This window comes from Plectropomus leopardus, chromosome 20 (genome assembly GCF_008729295.1).
Source record: "Plectropomus leopardus isolate mb chromosome 20, YSFRI_Pleo_2.0, whole genome shotgun sequence".
Taxonomy (NCBI): domain Eukaryota; kingdom Metazoa; phylum Chordata; class Actinopteri; order Perciformes; family Serranidae; genus Plectropomus; species Plectropomus leopardus.
This window is the reverse complement of record NC_056482.1, coordinates 5,253,344-5,268,956: the sequence shown is the minus strand read 5'-3', so window position 1 is coordinate 5,268,956 and position 15,613 is coordinate 5,253,344.

Here is a 15,613-nt window from a genome sequence, read left to right as displayed (position 1 = left end):
ACCACAGGTTCTCTATGGGGTTCAGCTCAGGTGAACAAGGAGGCCATGTCATTAGTTTTTCTTCTTTTAGACCCTTTCTTGCCAGCCACGCTGTGGAGTACTTGGATGCGTGTGATGGAGCATTGTCCTGCATGAAAATCATGTTTTTCTTGAAAGATGCTGACTTCTTCCTGTACCACTGCTTGAAGAAGGTGTCTTCCAGAAACTGGCAGTAGGACTGGGAGTTGAGCTTGACTCCATCCTCAACCCGAAAAGGCCCCACAAGCTCATCTTTGATGATACCAGCCCATACCAGTACCCCACCTCCACCTTGCTGGCGTCTGAGTCGGACTGGAGCTCTCTGCCCTTTACCGATCCAGCCACGGGCCCATCCATCTGGCCCATCAAGACTCACTCTCATTTCATCAGTCCATAAAACCTTAGAAAAATCAGTCTTGAGATGTTTCTTGGCCCAGTCTTGACGTTTCAGCTTGTGTGTCTTGTTCAGTGGTGGTCGTTTTTCAGCCTTTCTTACCTTGGCCATGTCTCTGAGTATTGCACACCTTGTGCTTTTGGGCACTCCAGTGATGTTGCAGCTCTGAAATATGGCAAAACTGGTGGCAAGTGGCATCTTGGCAGCTGCACGCTTGACTTTTCTCAGTTCATGGGCAGTTATTTTGCGCCTTGGTTTTTCCACACGCTTCTTGCAACCCTGTTGACTATTTTGAATGAAACGCTTGATTGTTCGATGATCACGCTTCAGAAGCTTGGCAATTTTAAGAGTGCTGCATCCCTCTGCAAGATATCTCACTATTTTTGACTTTTCGGAGCCTGTCAAGTCCCTCTTCTGACCCATTTTGCCAAAGGAAAGGAAGTTGCCTAATAATTATGCACACCTGATATAGGGTGTTGATGTCATTAGACCACACCCCTTCTCATTACAGAGATGCACATCACCTGATATGCTTAATTGGTAGTGGGCTTTCGAGCCTATACAGCTTGGAGTAAGACAACATGCATAAAGAGGATGATGTGGTCAAAATACTCATTTGCCTAATAATTCTGCACTCACTGTATAATTACCAGCCAGGACAGCATCACAACGGCTGCTATTGTTTTCAAATGCTGAGTTTGGGTGTGTGTGTCATCTTGGCAAAATTAGTCCTGGTGACACCTATCGTAGCAGGAACTAACAGAGATGCCATTTTGGTATTTACCACGGGCCCTCCACTTTATACCAAGCGCACACAGAACTTGGTCTGTGTCTGTAGCCTTAGTCACTGTAGTGTGTCCCACAGCGTTGGGTCTAGTTGGTACTAGTCAGCTTTTTATTCGTTGCTTTATCTTGTTGACTCAGTGATGGCAGAGCCGGTCGGTGAATAAAATCATTCTAATTGGCATTTCAGCGTAAGGAGAGAAGAGAACCTGAAGTGATGAATGTAAACAAAGACAACTGAAATCAAGACAGAGTGAAGTGGAGATAAACTTGTAAAAATAAAAAAAGATTGTTCTTCAACCATTGAGCTCTTTCGGAGAAACATTTCCTGATGGTTTGTGTTGTCGGTAAATTTCCTATGTTGTTTTAAAACTGGATTGGGCTGTTAATGTGCAAACTGGCTAAATCAAAATGATCTTCTGGTTTCCCTTTTTGAAATTATTGCATATGTCTGCTGGTATGGAAGGGGTATTTTCTTTCATGCAGGCAAAAAACGTACAGAAAATGTCACCATTGTTTGCAGTCATTTGTGGTGTGTTCATGTGCAACATGAAGCGATACAACCAGTTGCTTTTGTCGCTAGCTTTCTGATATCAGCCCCCCCCCCCTCTTTATGCTCCAGGCCTACACTGTTTTAAGCTGCAGATTGCTGTATTGCTATGGACTTTTTATTTAGATTTTGTTCTGGATCAGCATCAAAATACACACCCAAGCTAGAGTGCAGTAGTTCATGAGGTTGTGAATATCCACCTAAATTCACATTTGCACCCAAAATCACTATTTCTTTTCTTGTGTCATGGCCTGATTCTCTACCATATTTCAGTTAAATCTCTTCAAGATTATAAAAACTTAGACAAAAAGAAAAAAGGACTGAAATCATTACCTCTCAGGTTTGTTTAGTCCACACTAAAACCAAAGTGTATATACGACTGGTGTTGGTTCTGTGTCAAGCTGTTTTCAGCAGTGACTTCCTTATAATCTGTCATCACTATGAAGGTTGCCAGGCCACCAGCAGAGACTTGTCAGTTTGTGTTTTTGTTTGGATTAAACAGACGAGATATATGATGAATTTGTTAATTTAATCTGACGCTCTAAACTAAAATGAGAGAGCTGTTGTTCAAAGAAACAGAGGGTTCTGTTTCTGCATGAATACATGAACGGTGTAGTTAATTCCACATTCACTCTGTTCAGCAATCTGATGCTCCGTCTCCCCAAACAAGGTCCCCAAGGACGCTCCACCACTCCGAGAGAGCAGTGCTCTGGATAACCGAACTGTACATTCCAAGCAGCAAAATGGAAAGAACCCAATATATTTTGCAATTTTGTACCTTTGAACAGAGACAGGCTAGCTGTTGTTCTAAGTTTCCAGTCCTGGTGCTCAGAAAAGCTAATTGAATTAACTTTGTATTTAGTGTACAGACCCTGTGACTTTTTCATAGTAAAAAAAAAAAAATAGCTTAAATTTTTCCAGAGTGTTCATAGTTGCATATTTTGAATTCTGAAGAAATGATAACCTCGTCATAGTGTTCACATTGTGTTCCTTGACTCACTGTTATCTGCAGGCACCAGGAAATTTAATGTCATCAAGATGCAACAGAAGCAGTTGCCAAACTTTTTACTGGGTTTTTCCAAGGAGTTTGGCATGATCCTACTGCATCCTCAAGTACAATCAATGTACAGTTGAGCAGTGTTGCAATCTTTTTTTCAAAGGGCAGGAGAAACAAACTGCACATGACTGCAGCCTCAACTCAAACTCAGCCAACCCTCCACTCTAGGAATGGTTCGAGGGGATGTTTATCAGGCTTTGTGTGTCGAGGAAGCAAAATACATCTGCTGATACCGTCTGATACCCGCAAGATGACATTCTTTAATGATGCATTCATGGCATGTGTGAGACATGCATGTCATTTCATGAATAGCCTGTCACAAAAGAACTTTTTGTACTTTCTTATTTTCTGAACATGAACAAAAAGGGATAATCTATATATCAAAAGACTAATGACAAGATTGTCTGTCTGGCTGTCTGTTTGTTTGTCTGTCCATCAATCTAACTCTCTGTCTTGCCTCCCCAATGTTACATTTGAAATTGCACAGCTTTCATGTTAACACACACGTTAACCTGCATATGTGACATACCTGTGTGTTAATACCATGATGAAAACTCTGAGTTATGTGTGTACAGCATCAATTAAGCTGGCGCCAGGTAATAGCTCACAGACATGCTATATGTGACATCTTGTGAAGTATCTAAACACAGTTCTATATATAGAACATTATAGGAGCCACAAGTTTGGGTGGGTAGTGATTTCTCCTTTATGGTGACACACAAACAGAATCATGATATTCTAGACAGCTAAGTGTATAGAGCTTTGTGTCATGTCAGTGAGACATTCCAGAGTGGACCAATTTTAGTCTCACAGTTGATGATTAGTAGTTTCATGTACATTCAAGCAAATTCTATATAACATAATACAACAGTGGGTGGCCTATGAGCGCCATCATGTTTGATCAGCAAAGTTAATTCAAGTTACACCAGTTGTAAAAAAAAAAAGTGGGAGAGACAACTGATAAAAAAAATGGATGGATGGATAGATCAATGGATGAATAGTTGGATGGGCAGATGTGGATGGATGGATGGACAGATGGATGGACATACATGATAGATGGATAGATAGATAGATAGATAAAAATGAACAGGTAGGTAGATGGATGGATGGATTGACAGGATGGAATTATTATCATTGTATATATATATATATATCAATTGTTCTATTAACTGGGAACGTGAATGTTAAATGTATTTTTGATCAGTTACAGTTACTGTGAAAAAAATGTTAATTACAGTTACTTATCAAAATGTTGGTGATTACAAAGAGTTTACATATAAAAAAGAATCTTTTCAATTTATATGGAAAACATTAATTCTGTTGCCATTGCCGCATAGAGAGATAGATAGATATGGACAGCTAGGTAGGTTGGTAGGTAGGTGGATGAATGGACATGGATGGATGGATGGATCCCTTGTGGAATACATTATGTCATCGACATTGACTAAGTCTTGTAGGAGCCCCCCTCCAAGCCTTAAATTAGATAAATAGATTCCTTTGCTTTGCATCAATACAGCCATGGGATAAAGTTTGCTTTTCTTTCATTCCTTCAAGTCTCTTCAGTGCCTGAACCAAGAGTGCATCCCTAAAACAGACACCGTGTACCTTGCAGCTATTGCTGTAGCGCTTAAGTGCTTATCTGAGAATTAAAATATGGAATAAATTTTGTTTAATAAGGCAGTGTTTGCAGGGAGCAATTGCATTTGGGGAATCTTTGAATGTGTCATCACAGCAATATTGTGTGAGTAAGTGAAGGTGTGATGCATGCCACTCCTTGGTGCGAATGAGGGTGTGTTTGTTTATGGGCAATCTATTGTTTACAATTTAACACTTATTTTCATATTGGAAAGAGATGATCTGTATGTTGTTGGTGCAAACTGCAAAATACAGCAACCTTCCTTAGGCATTTTAAATGCACGGTGACAAATGACGTGCAGGAGCTAAATCTTGGTAGTTATACTCACCAGTTATTCTCCCTCTACAAAGTATGTATGACACCGAGTACATTCCCTATTACAATGACCTAAGATAACTTGATTTTATGGATGTCGGCTTGCAGTACTCAGTCAGGCTCAAAGTTTATATTGTGAAGTCTGGGAAATAGTTGAAACCTCATTTAGGCTGCAGAGGTGCAAATCTGACTTGAGAACACCAGCACAGCACAAAAACAATTCTGATAACTAGATTGTCAACATACATACCTGTGTTTGATTACTGTACATATGGAGGATTATCACAGCAACATCTAGTGCTGCCTGGTATGTGGTACGACAGGTATGACATTGTCTCTATGCTGTATGCATTGTCAGGCCAACAAACTGAGATCATGCCGGCCTGTCAAGTATCAAGAATATTATTCGACAGCTTAACTGCACAGAAACAGAAGGTGGTTGTAAAATAACTGATACAAGCTTTTCAATTGGCATGAGAATGAATGCATCTGTATCTGTTGCAGGCCTCTGGAAGCAGTGTTGTGATCACCTCATGAAGATTGAAACGCCAAGCTCCAGGAAAGCCATTACTGTGAAGCAGGGATCACTATACCATGAAATAGGTAGTGTAACACAAGCGTGACACAGGTGCATCACATACTGTCGTCACTGCTACCTCACAGTGATATCAATCAACAAAAGCCTTTAATGGTGTTAGCACTGGCTTTGCCGGTTTACTTCCAGTCACCTATCACAGGTCATAATTTTATAACAAAAAACAGTTGTGTTTAATTTTTTTCCTGCAATTCTTACCCTTCAAAAGTTTTCATTCATTTCTGTATGAGCTCAAATATATTGTCAGAGTTACATTACAAATTCATTTTCAAATCATGCTGCATGAAAACCTTTGAAATCTGCAGTGACATCACTTTTCTTGTGCTGCTGTCAGACGCCTTTCACAAGTATTTAAATATTTAAAACATGAGCATATAAGTGCAGTTTCTTTCAAAAAACATGCGGAAAAAGTCAAATTGGTAAGACATGTTCCATGAATTGCAAGAAAATAGTGGATTTAGAATTTTTTTTATCTTGGGTAAAAAAAAACTATATTCATAATTATTATAATTACAATTTTAATTTATGTTACAGAATTATTTTACATTTTTTAAGTTTCTTTCTCATTTTTTCCTAATTTTTATGTCATTTTCTATTGTATTTTCATTCAATGTATTTTGGGGTCATTTCTACTTTCATTGCTCATTGCCTTCTTCCCTTCTTAAAAAAAACAACTTTTTTTTAATCAACCCAATTTGCTCAGGGCTCCAGCAGATACTGAGCTTCATTCAGTCGACCTCAGAGCTGACAGTTTGTTTTATCTTAGCAGGAAAAACACAGGTGAAGTTGATAACAGTAACGATGGCTCAGCTCCACTGACTGAGAGATATTCCAATGAGTCAGCATACACAGTGTCAGTGGAATGCATGCATGTTATTGAATATAGCTGCACGTTTTTTTTCCTATGACATGCCAAAATGTGTGAAAAAGATCTGTTGCAGTTGTGTTTGGATCCACCTGATGAATGTAAGTTTACCCCCCTACTTTTTGCTTTTTTTCTCACCACTAACCTCTGAGGGAAATATCTGTCTCTTTAGCTGCAAAACGCTCCTGTATGTTGAATGTTCACCAGGTAGCTGCTAACTTTAGTGCTGTTTGTTGCAGGGCAGGTTGTGCTCTATGGATTTGTAGATGCCCTTCACTCAAAGCAGCTACCTGCTGCAGCCTAAAACTATACTGATGAAAGCAGTTACATTTAACATAACATAACAATGTAAAAGCAAAACGATAAGGTGAAATAAGCAAGCTCCTTAGAGTATAAGAAAATGCAGCTGACTTATAGTTCTCTGTGGATTTCTCAATATGAAAGGCCCCTTACAAATACAAGTAGTGCTGCTATACATTTTTAATACATATAGATAGATAGATTTTATTGTCTGTCCCAAGTGGTGACAGAAATTCTCCTTTATAATAAGGATGACTCACTGTTTAAGACAGAATTAAACTAGCTGAAATTACCTTGCTCAAATTTTTGAAGCCCAAAACTCACAAATTGCTACCTGTGGCTTTTATTTTGGGCAATTAAACTTCTTCCCTCTCTCGCCCGAGAAAGCGCTTAACCCGTGATTGCCACTTGCAGATGATTTCCACATCACATAGAATTAAAAGGCAACCAATGGCTGCCTCGAACTGCAGGTAAAATGCACAAATGTGAAACTATCTGTTGTTAAGGGATGAAAACTTGCAAACATAGATATCCATGGATTGATCAAATTGTCATGGCCTACTTACACAAACACATCTGTCTCTCCATACAGGCATTCTGACAATATAAAGAGACATGGAATGTAACGCCCCATTTGCTCACGCTGTGTCTTTATCTGCTGAAAGCTAGAATGGCGCCGTGCCTTAAAGTAGACAAACAAGTTTGAGTAAATAGCAGGATCTAAAAGAGATAAATAATGCTGACAAACAATGGCCTGGAACAATGAGCCAGACACTGTCACCATGAATGGGTGCATTATCTCCAACACCTGCTGACAAAAGCATCAGTCATGGTGATCAGAAAAATATACAGCTACATAATGTAGCCTACATAAAATAGCAACCAAGGGGAACAAATATGATAGCACCTAAAATGTGGGTTTGTTTGAACGACGAAATGCTGTTTTTTAAAGAGCATTCCAGTCATTAAGACATGAAAACAAAACTCAAAATAAGGAGAAGACTACAGTGCAGTGAAGGAAATAAGAATGTCTCCTGGAAATTCCTCCTTACCAAGCACAAAAATGTTGTCAGTCTCCAAAAGAAAGAAAATATGTGATCAAGAGTTTGATATCTCTAAAATGAAAAATTTCCTGTTCTTCCTCCTTTTCTTTTCTTTCAGTGTCACCCTCCTGTCCCAGAGAGGGTCTTGGGGTTGCAGATTTGTCTGTCGAGATCCGCACTTTGCTCTCCTCCTACTATAAGGAAAGGTAGGCTTTGCACTCCCTCGAACATTCAGTTTCACCTCTGCATGAATTTGCCAATATGATTTACTTTCTCTTGGACATATTAAACACAAAATCCTCTACTAATGCTCATGAAGACATGCATAATCACTTGTTTGTTGTGACATTCCAACACAGCTTGCATTGTACAAGTGAAAGCAGTGCAACACTAGATAGGACTCCGAGGCATGAAAATAAGCTTTACAACAGACGGACAAAAATGCAGTGTCTGAATTTGACCCTCCCTGACAGACAAGAGGCGCTGAGTGAAAAAGCGAATTCCTGCCTGTATAGTTTCACCATGTATATTCCTCAATGCATACTTTTTCTGTCAATATTTCAATAGTAGATATGTCAGCAAAGGTGCCAGATATGTGAGAGATGAATTCTTTGTAATATCTGTCTCTTGAGATTTCAGATCTTTAAATAAGTATTTCACTGGTTGTCACACTGGGCTGTCTATACAGTGGAAAGATGCAAACAGGCTACTTTTGAAATTGATGCTACACAATTGAAAAATAGAAAAGGACATTTTCTTTTGCTAAAGAGTTAAAAGCACCTCACAGCTACCAGAATGCACTGTGCCGTACCAGAACAATAAATGCTCCCGCTCGTGGTTGACATAATATGACCATGGCTGTATTACACATTGGCGGATGGCTGGTAACAAGCAATCTTATGTTACAGTTAAGCAGGAAACTAAAACATGTTTCTGTTATTCCTTTATCACTCAAGCCATTATACAACTAAATCTCAGAAATAATCCATTATGAAGCATTTTATTTTTCGCTGTGGACATCTGACAATGGTTTTTAGGGATGGTTTTACTTTCAGTGTCCTTTAATGTATTTTTGCATTTATGTATGTCACTGTTCCTTATGGCCGACTCTGTGTAATTATTTTATTCTGTGTTTTGCTTTACCTGGCTGCAAATCAAATTTCCCTTAGGGGACAATAAAGTTGAAAGTTGAAAACATTTAAGGCAAGGACTATGCAGTGTAATAACAGAATCTTGCCTTATATAGCCTTGTTCCCACTGTTAAAAAAACCCACTAACACCAACTAACATCTGGCTTTTTAATACAATGGGAATATGTACAATTGGTACTCAGACCTGGGTCAAATGACTCTGCAGTAGTCAGAGGTATTTATCGCCTCTGGTGCCAATCGGCATTGATGGGAACTCAACACTGGAGTGGACGTGCTAATTTCAGCTCCTCAACTTGCGAGATGCAATATCATGCCGTCACTAATCACTGTCTGTCTCTTCCTAAGCAGCGCTAAAACATCAATCAACATCAGTCTGCACCGAGTTTGAAAAAGAGAGACTGAATAAGTAAGAGGTATATAAAGAGAGTGCTGCTTTCTACTGTTCTCTGGCTTGTCTGTGACATTGAGCGGACACACCAAAGCAATCACACACACACACATACTCGTCTGCTGCAGAGCTGCGTACAGAGCTTTGCTCTACTGGCATTAGAAATACACTCAATATCCTATTTTCAGGGGGTTAACCATGTTTAAAAAACCTGCATGCATGCGCTAATTTTGGTGGGAAAGGGGTATATTTTATCAGTGCTGCTTAGTTTTACCTTTTCGTCTCAGTTTGTTTGGCCTCCGTTTTCACTGTGAAGAAGTAGTCTGACTCTCACTTCCTTTTCAAACACTGTCCCTCTTACAGCTAAACAGGGCACTAAAATGTGTTTCTGCAAACATTTTAGGAGAAAAATAGACAGTGCAGTAACATAATTTTGTTTACATCCAATCAGCTCCGTCTAGTTTTACTATTTGATCAGATTTCAGTTTGAAAGAGAAAGAGGTAGAGACTCTTTGTGTCAGCAGTTGTGGGCAATAAAAAATTGCAGAAGTACAAGTGTTAATCCAGAGCAACAGCCTGAGAGCCAGAGAAGCTCTACATTCATCATCTGGCGTAGTTTCACCAATGTCTTGATACAAAGCTGGTTGAAATTTGGTGGAGTATCCCTTTAGGTATTGCACATACCCTGCTATTTCTGACTGTTTTATAGCAGGACATGTAAACAGCTTAGTACAGTCATGTCACAATAAATATATAATTACTGTGGGAGGTTAATATTTTTATATCATAGAGTTATGGAGTGATTAAGCTTTATAAGTTGTAATTACATTATTAATTCATGTTTGGTCAGTCTGTTTACCATAACGGAAAAAGCAATTATGAACGATTACAACCGTCACAAACTGTTCCACTGGCACCTATGAAGGTCAGCAGTGACGTGACATCACAGCTAAGCAAGATAAATACCTCTTTGACTAAAACACATACTGCTCCTCTTGTACGTTGTGGGCTAAGTCATCAAGCCTAGACTACTTTCCAGACAATTTGACTTGTTAAAATGACAAACACTCAAAGTTACAAGTTTAAGTCGGCACATAATGCATCCGGGTGTCAAATTCCACATATATTGTTTGAGAATGTGGTGGTTTGTGTACAGAAGAAGACCAGAGATTGGTCCAAAGATGTCCTGGAGAACAGGTTGTGCTGGAGATTTTGATAGTTGATATATGTGAAGGAACAAGCTAAGAAGATGACAAAGAGTTGACAGCGCTGGCTTTGTGTAACTTTGAATGCTTTGTGTGTGTGTTTCCAGCAGTCTGGAATGTATTTTTCCATTTTTCTAGCAATGAGTCAGACATGTCTGGTATTGTATGCACAACCATATTATATGCAGCAATAGGATAGACAGTAGCTCACTGATAGTTAGATGCCTGGCTGTCTCCATTGCTGTAAAGAATGAGTCACTTGTAATTTAATAACTGTTTCTGATGTGCATAGAGTTTGACATCATCTTGGATCTCATTTCCATAAATCATAGACGATGATTTGCCAGCGATTAATTTATATTTAACGGAGACGTATTGTGCTTTTCTGTGTTTTGTTACTAACATATAGTGTTAGAATGAAGAATGTTCATTAAAAATGGTAAAAGTTTCAAATAATGAGGTAAATGTATGTAGAAGTAAAAACCTCAGCCTTCAGACCGTACAAAAGTTGTTTCCAACTTTTTGGTCTACTCTGGCAACAGTATAACGCCATAGTGTGTGTGAATTTCAACACATTGTCATGCCAAGTCTTCACATATTGCTGCTTTGTCAGTGGACCTTTGCATCCTCATTTTACACTCAAGGTATCCTTCTGCATCTGCATCTGTTCCAGGATGATGCTACCAATGCCAGGATGTCAATAAAAGCACATGGTTAAGATTTGGCTAAAAAGGCACAGGTGGTTAGGTTTATGCAACAGAAGCATGTGGTTAGGTTTAGAAGAAAACATCCTGGTTTGGCTCTACATTGATACGAAAAGTAATTACCGATCTCTAGCATAAAGGTCTGATCTTTGTCCATTCCCCTTCTGCCTACCCTATAGGCACCCTTGAGCTTCTTATATTATGTTGTTACGGGCAGCGTTTCAATGTGACACTGTCCAGCGGTGTCTCATACAGCCGCAATAGGTGCTGTGCTGCCGTGTTATCAACTGACGCTGCCCATTCACATATCATATGGCCATGCCAACTGTTCTCTGGCCAACTAGCAGTGTATATCATAACACCACGAAAAGTGCCATCCAGCAGCATTACAAACTGATGCTTGCGCATCATACTGTGGCAGAAAGCAGCTTTAAGCATTGGTATTCTACGCCGAAATCACTGAAAAAGCAGCGGACTTCGGAATAACGGGCTGGTAAATTTCCTTGATTTTTCATCTTAACCTGTCCAGTTGTGTTTAGCAGCTATTGTTGGTGACTTTTCGCTGTAGAAAGTGCAACTATTCACTGCTACAGTCATTCCCCATGTACATTGCTACTTGCAGCTACATGCTTACACCAGAGAAACATGTTATCTTGGTCATGGATGTTGTCAAATTTCTCCCCAGTGTTGGATCATAGCCCTGCCGGAACATGTCTGATTGTATTAAGAAGCTTTAATTGTTGCTTTTTCATGGAAGAATGTGCCGCTATTCTCCATTGCAGTTAGCCTAAACTGCTAATGTACATGTAGGCATGCTAAAGCCAGGGAAACATGTAATGTAATGTAATCTTGTTCGCTGATTTTTGGATCATATATCTGCTGAAACATTTCTGGTTGTGTTAGCAGCTTTCGTTGGTAATTTTTCACAGTAGGAAGTGACGTTATTTTCTGTTGAAGTCATTCTCCGGCAGCAAGTACATTGCTACTTAGATGTAGCTACATGCTAATATCAGGGAAACATGTAATTTTGGTTGCTGATGTTGTTAATTTCTCCTTAATTTCTGATCGCACTCCCGCTGGAGCATGTCCAGTTGTATTTAAAAGCTTTTATTGGTGATTTTTCAGGATAGAAAGTGCTGCTGATGCTTATTAATTTCCCCGGCATCATTGCTGCAGAAACGCTGAGATACAGAGCTGGAAAGCTGACCAATAAGAGCGGACTGGACTTATTAAGAAAAACAGGCTTAAAGAGACAGGCGCTAAAACAGAGAGTTTTAGACAGAGAAGGCCGATGTTCTAGCACAGACAGTTTGAGAAAAAATTTTTTTTTTAGACCATTAAAACATGCAAACGTGTTTAAGTACAAGTGTGATTGTGAAAATGAGCAGAGAGGGTCTGTTGGGTGAGATGATATAAGCAGTGAAGAAATTTTAAATTGATTATTAGGTTGATATATTAGTTCTTGAAAGTAGGCCTACAAACAGCCTAAAGTCCAGTCATTTGACTGTTTAATTAAAATTAAAATAGAACTCATATAAAATGCTTTGTAACCACAGCACTCTAATCTTGTATACCTGAAAGTTTGGTTTGTGGGCAAAGACAAATGTCACCTGTGAAATGCATTTCCTTCTACTTGGAGGCAAATGAGGCCAACCAGTATAATCATGTCCTTGTCAAAGTGATCTGGCGAATAATGTTTCGTGTCTGTTCCCGTAAATAAGAGGATCATATCCTCATACCAGCCCATGCCCAGATGAGATTGGCAACCTCACAGTTGTGGTTTTAACAGATATGCCCATAAAGAGTTTCAACTGTCAAGATGTGTGTGCTGGTTTAACCAGGAATTGGAACTGGAATTTGGGTGTGAACATGTTGGTGTGTCAGCCACAAAACAATTTCCATTGCAATATACCAGCATTGCAATTAATTTAACACGGCCAATTAGATACAAACCTAAACAGATGGGAGCTGACTTATTGGATGCCGTTTAAGAACTCCTGCATCCTTTTCTTTTTTGAAAAATTGTACTACAGTTTTATTTTTCTTCTCAGTTATTGATGACCTTGCCACAGGTGCACTGGAGGAGTGAGAAACATATTTATTTGTTTGTAGTTACCATTCCTGTTCAAGGAATCAGACATGGACATGATTGATGGTGCTATTTAAAAATCTGCAGAGGACATTTCCAAACTATTGGCTGTTTTTTTTCTTAACTGTTAACTCACCAAACAATATTGTAAAAAAAAAAAGTCAAACAAAAAAGGATGAAGAGTGTCAGTCTGAAATACCAACTCAAAATTGACTGGATGGTCATTTTAAATGCAGAAAAACCTTGCTGTTTCTTTTTCTAGCGATATACATTTTGTGCATGTTGAAAAAAATCAGTACATGTAATATTTACATATTACATTTACATATACATGTAGTATTTTGTAATCAATGTGTTGCTCATTTGTGTATACGCTAAGGCCACTACAAAAATTGACTTGCTTTTGCAACACACAACTATTTAAAGGTTTTGGGTTTGTTCACATACAACATGCCTGTATTTTTAATTAGGATAAGTTCAACTGTGACCCTGTTATACACATAGACTATAATGAATGTAGTGACTATTATGGTAGTCACTGGTTTGTGGACTCCCAATTTGAAGCCTTGAGTCTGGCATTTTGGCCATCAGGGGTGGATTTTTATAGCCAAAAGTGACCATATTTGGACGACAGGTCGGAGCTATAGAGGAGCCTGTGCCGGGCTTTAAACATGTTTATTCCTGCTGTAAATTTGGACATTTTAATGAGAGCCAGCCTCAAGTGGCCATTTCAGAATTTGGCGTTTTTGCTACTTCCACGTTGGCTTTTATTTTTTCAGCACCAGGGTTTGCCACAAGACGAAACCACAGAAGCAGTTTGGCCTGCTCGCACCTTTATGGTGAGTCATTAGGCAATTCATGAAGGACATCCTTAATTAAATTTTCAGAACCCTTTGGAGTGTCTGCCAGCGGTTCTTTGCCAACATGATGGACATTGAGCATCTTATGGCCACACCATTTAAAGCTCTTGAAGTATGTTAAGTTTAGGTTCTATGAATCTTATGAATCTTCTAAGTCTTCAGTCCATAACTAAGGTAAAAGTAAGAACACTTGCACACAGGCTCAGGTTCAGATACAGTCCAACAGCAACACAGCTTATGTTCAGTTATCAGGGGTACCCTGTATAGATCATGGATGTATAAAGACACTGGATACAGTGATGGAGGCAGACCTTGTTCATTCCTATGAGAGTTGCGTGAGTTGGTGCACAAAGCCAAAAATGATTGGCTTCTCAGGTATAAAAATTACCTGGATTTGCCAGGGTTAGGGTTAGGGGTTAGCCTGGATTCTGCCTCATTGGGCCCATAGAGTGCCCCAGGAAGGAGTCCTAAAACCTGTAAATAAGTTAGCATTTTAGCACTCCAACTTCCCTCTTCTCATAGTTAAATGGTTTTTGTTGGATGTCTGAAATCTGAGCAAAAGCTTAAGAGAATTTCAAGTTTTGTTCTGTGACATAAAACATGTAAGTAAATACCTTCCTCACGAATTTGGAAGCTTTTATGTGTCTTAAAAAAGGCAGATGCTAATAAGTAGCTAAATAAAACTACTGGACATCATCACACTAAACACATCTTTACAGCCTCACTGTGAGAATCATCCTATGTGTAAGTATTAGTATTTTGAACTTGAGGCAGTAATTCAGGTCCTGTTGTGTCTAATAATGTCCAAAAATGACATTCTGTAATCTTAGTCTTTTAAGAGCATGAATTACGATGAAATAAAATGCCTTAGCTTGACGATTTTTGCGCAACATACTGTGCACTGCCTGAGGGCTTCTCCACAATCCCTCTTTGATTTTTGAAACTAACTTGCTTTTGGCATAGTCTGACTCAATTAAATTGTTTTGAATTCCCCTTTTTTTCCCAAGTGACTCCCCTCATGAAAAGGCCTCTGAGTTAAGCAGCACATGTGCCTTAACATGTTCACACTGGATTTTTCCCAATCACCTCTATCATTTTGCCTCCTAGCTTTTTGAAACCTCTCCAATACATTTAAAGCTACAAAGAGCAGGTGAATCAAAAATACCCAGGACAAAAGAGGAATTAGCTTATAAGTTGGTGCCTCATTCAGCATGGCTCCCTTTGTTAATGGTTTTAGCCCTATTCAAATGAAATGCGTTTTCAGTTATCACAGGCCTTGAACGGTGTTAGGTGATGAGCAATTTGCACGCAGTAATCAGCAACAATGATGGGAGTGTCGCTTCTGTTTGTTTTTGTCACACCTGAAGATGCCATACATTTCGCAATAAATCTTAGAATAATAATTATAACAGCAACATAATAGTAGGACACACGTGAGCTCTACGCATGTAGGTATGACAAACAAATAAAAACAAAGCTTACGAAAGCACTGTTGAGGTATTTTTCTCTGATGTATCTGTTTTTATACTGTACACTGAACAGCCCAAAAAATAAAACCACTGGCTGGTGAAGTGAATGATATTGATCAATTTGTCACAATGCAATAATCTGCAGGGAAAAATTGGGTTTTGGCATTCATGTGGGTGCCACTTGATGCTTC